This window comes from Thalia democratica, chromosome 6 (genome assembly GCF_965202585.1).
Source record: "Thalia democratica chromosome 6, ktThaDemo2.hap1.1, whole genome shotgun sequence".
Taxonomy (NCBI): Eukaryota; Metazoa; Chordata; class Thaliacea; order Salpida; family Salpidae; genus Thalia; species Thalia democratica.
In genome coordinates, this window is record NC_139170.1 from 1,989,064 (window position 1) to 1,993,875 (window position 4,812).

General features: G+C 23.2%; 1 non-coding gene across 1 annotated transcript; it reads left to right on the top strand.

Moving 5' to 3' along the window:
• Positions 1–255: 255 nt before the first annotated feature.
• LOC145839654 (U6 spliceosomal RNA) lies at positions 256–359 on the top strand. Its single transcript, XR_014370094.1, has one exon. It is a non-coding gene; the product is annotated as a U6 spliceosomal RNA (small nuclear RNA).
• Positions 360–4,812: the final 4,453 nt, after the last annotated feature.

Consider the following 4,812-nt stretch of genomic DNA (forward strand, 5'->3'; position numbering starts at 1 on the left):
CACAAGCCGTTTTGCACGATTTTTGATAGTTTCAAAATTACGTCATAATCTAATTATGCAAAAATTTTTTTACTTTCATTAGTGATTTTGTTTTGTGCTTTATTTTAAACTTGTTTTGAAGCTGATGAGTGAATAGTCACGAAACTCGAGTCCTTTGAGTTTTGCATCTTTAAATAAACCTTTTTATTAATAAAGCCCTCAAGGTGGGCTCAGTGTGAAAAATTTTATTTATTAAGTTAAATAACTTAATTCTACATATATATATGTATATATACATTTAAGTTAAAATAATATAGAGAAGATTAACATGGCCGTTATGCAAGAATGTCCCGTAAAATTTAAAACAGTTCCTTATTTTAAAAAGAAATAAAAACTTACTTGGTTGTAAGATTGTGTACAGTACACTATAGAAATGTTTAATAAAGCTTAGCTGGTCGTTATCAACTATTATTACTAATAAAAATATAACGTTATGTAACAATTAGTAACTTTCACAAGTACATTTTAGCTAGAAGAAAGAAGTTTTTCAACAGTTTTTTAACATTTACACTTTTGATAAAAAAGATTGCAATAAAATTTATACTTTAAATAAAACAAATGAGTTTAATAAGAATAACTCTTAAAAATATATATTCAAAATTATTAAAAAAAAATACAGTATATAATGATAACACCTCATAGCCACTAAAACTTAAGTAACCACTAATTAAAAATACAAAATACTAAATATTCTTAAAAAAATAAATGAAACGTTTTCTTACTTTAATTTATTTCATCTAATAAACAATAAAAAAATGTTTCTATAAACTTAAAGTTACATTTCTATTATTTTCTTAACTAAAATCTTACCTGATGGATTCTAAAAAGCTTTGGTTCTTCTTTTGGTAGCAAAAGTAGTTTTCCACATCGATTACAGTTGTGAGAATCCAAATATGTTTGTTTGTAAACTTCTAATAATAGTAAGATTAAATTTAACATTAAACTTATTTTCTGATTGAAAACTAATCGTTTCGTTTCTGATAAAGCAAGCCGCTATGAAACACTAAAGTTTCATTAAATAATTAGCTATTTACTTTGGTGGAAACATTTAAAAAAAGTATGACTTTACTTTGTTAGTATAATTAGTAATTTTACAAAAATAAGAAGCAAATACTCAAACAAGTTTACAGTTTAAAGTATACTTTGCAGCTATAGACATCTTAGCACTGATTATATTTGTTAGAAGCAAAACATCGTTAGTTGAACAAAATACTTGCCCACAAAAAACAGTTGATAACTTATACAGCAAATATACCTAAAAGTATCAATTAGTGTCTTTAAGTCAATATTATTTATAGAAAAAAAAAGTTTTCAAAAAATATATACAAAAGTTAAAATTTAAATTAAATGGGAAGCTAAAGTTTTGCAGATATTCAAAATCAGATATTTGCATTTTTAAAAACTTATTTGCTATAAACACGTTTTCGTAAAAAATCATGGAACTTACAATTCTTATTCAATTTTGACAAAAAACATCTTAAACGATTTGTCTTGCTTTGTAGATATGACATTTTTGGTTTAGATCAAGTAAAAACATCAAAAAAATGTTATTTTTGACCTAAAGGTTTAACTAATTTTTCTCTTGTTTGTTCTATATAAAACAACTAAGTTTCGTAAAAAGTTAATGGGGCTTACAATTCTTATTCAATTTAGACAAAAAACATCTTAAACAATTTGTCTTGCTTTGTAGATATGAATTTTTTTATTTAGATCTAACAAAATACAAAAAAAGTAATGACCTAAAATACATTTAAATTTTTTCGTTGGTTTTCATAACAAAAGTAAACACTTTTCCTGTTTAACATTTTTATTCTAGAATATTTTATAAACTAAGATAAAATTGTGATAAAGATTAAAAAAGTAATAATTTATGCAATTTTATTTACAGATGAATTAAAAAAAGAAGCAGCGAAAGAAAAACAATCACAAAGTGTATCTAAATAAAATTTTAAACTCTTACTTTTTAGATTAAAATAACAAAACTCTTTAAGTCTCATTTAAATATTTATTATTTCGTTGCAATTTTTTAATCTAAATTTAAATATTATTAATACAAAGACGAATTGTTTAAGTAGTTTTTTGTTTAGAATGGATAAGAATTGTAGCCTTTAATAAACTTAGTTGTTTTATATAGAATAAACAAAAAAAAGTGGAACTTTTAGGTCAAAAATAATTTTTTTTTGTGTTTTGTTTGATCTAAACCAAAAATGTAATAACTAAAAAGCAAAAAAAAAATTGTTTAAGACGATTTTGTCTAAATTGAATAAGAATTGTAAGCTCCAGTATTTTTTTACAAAACTTAGTTGTATTATATAGAATAAACAAGAAAAAAAAGTTGATGTTTCTATTTGATCTGAACCAAAAAGTCATGTCAGGAAGAAAAATCGTTTAAGATGTTTTTTGTCTAAATTGAATAAGAATTGTAAGCTCCATTAGTTTTTTACGAAAACGTGTTTAAAGCGTTAATTATTCAAACATGCTAATATCTGACTTTGTTTATCTGCAAAATTTCAGCTTACTGAATTAAGTTTGCTTTCTAAAGAAAAATAAATAAATAATTAAATTCCCTTACAGTAAGTATATATACTAACTATAAAATACTAACCTAGTAGCTATTATTCTATAATCAGCTTAAAGAACCAAAAAACAACTATTATAGTCAGTACCTACTTTCTAAAGTTTGACTGCTGGGGGATACATTTATTGGATGAAGCACTATTAAAAATTGATGAGTATTTTTTTCAGTTTTTTATTTTTACAGTTTAGCTTGAACATTATTTAGCAATAATGAACACTTAAAAATTTATAGAATAAAACTAAAGAATCCTGTGAGTTCTGTTATGTTTAACTTTTTCTAAATCTCTGAACTTTTAAGTTTTTTATTGTAAATTTTTATATACATGTAGAAGTTTTTTGCGTAGCAGAAAGTCGAAAATCGCTAACAAAAGTTACTTGTTTAAACAATGCTTAACTATTGATTTTTTGACAAAAACTATTTTAATGGTTGTAATGTGTCCAACAGTTTTATTTTTGTTAAGAATTAAGATTACAAAATTCCGCACTCCTTGAAACCTCACATGAATGTAAAACTTAAGCATGTGGTATACTTTTAACACGGTAATAATCTTTAGGCAATAAGGTTAGAGATTGTTAATAAATAAATCATTTGTTTTTTTCCTGATGAATGACTCAAATTTTTTTTTCAACAATTTTTATAAATGTTTGCCGATGAAAATACAATTGAAATGATGCGATAAAACACAAAACATATACATTACAAAAAATATAGAAATTAATCAATAAATTAAACACAACTTTTATCAACAAAAGTAAGGTTTAAACTTACACTAAATGAGTTTAACTAAATAAGGTTATGCTGTAACCAAATTATTTATTCATATTTACTTAAAGTTTCTTTAAATGTATCAAAAAGACTTCGGGTCTGATTAACTCTAAAATAATAAAAACATTGTTCGAAAACCTGTAGTATTCATTTAACACTCGAACCCTATCTTCATTTTTTACTTTACGATGATTCATTGTTTACAAATTTTTGTGTATACTTGTTTCTTTATAGCATATCTCTTCATATACTTAAAATTAATCTTGTTTGTAAAAATTAGCTATTAAATCAAATTATTAGGAAAAACCGTTTGATATAAACTAATTTAAACAAAACACAACTCTTGGTATTTGCTTAGGACTAATAAAAGTTATTTTTGAATATATTTCCATTTGCTATTTACTACTACAAAACAATGAAACTTATGATTAAATACTTAAAATTTTTATTTTTATATCTATGCTTACCCAACTCATGGTGTTGTCAAAAAGTATAATACCTAATTTAATCAAAAATTTAAATTACAACTAACACTATTTTTTTTATTAAAAACATCGAATAGATACTTGATTTCTGCTTATTTAATTTAATTATTTTAGATTTTAAACAACCTTCTTTCTTTTGCTGTTTTTAATGTAAGAATAATGATAATCAACTAAAGTAAATATTTTAAATATCTTAATTATCTTCCTTAAATTCTGAGATAACTTTAAAACCTCTACATTGATCACGAATAAGGTAGAGTTTTTAATATTTTTCTTTGAAAGATAAGAATTAAAAAATTCTGAACAAAAATATAACAAAAGTTTTAGTTTTAAATATTTTATACAATTTTATTTTACACAACCACTGCTTTTAACAATAAGAACATTAGATAATTTAAAGGCAATAGAATACTACAACTTCAGTTAAGTTTTACCTCCAATTTTATTCAGCCGTTAAGAGCTGCACACCAATTTTATTAAACTCTTTGTTAAAGTATTGTGCAAAGGAAGTTGCGAAAAATGAGAGCTCCGTTTGTTAAAACAATGTTTGTGTAGTATTGTCAACGGAAAATTTTGGAAAAAAGACTACTATTAAAGTTTTTGAAAAAAAATTTCAAGTTTCAAACTTTAAGACACTTTTGTATATACTTGCTTAAGTATAAGTCGTTTTTGTAATTTTACTTATAAATGTATATTTAAATAATAACCAGTGATACATAAAAGTATTTAAAAACGTATTTATTTTTTCATTTAATTTATAAGTAAAATTACTTTTGTAAAACTTTTAAAAACTCATGGGGATATTTACTGTAAAAAAAAAACAAAAAAACTAAAAAAGTTAGCATCGAAGCTTACTGAGCTACGATCCTGATAAGTAAAATTAGAAATTTGAAAAAAAATACACTTTTTTCATGTTTTTTTATTGTAAAAGTTATACTTTAAAAA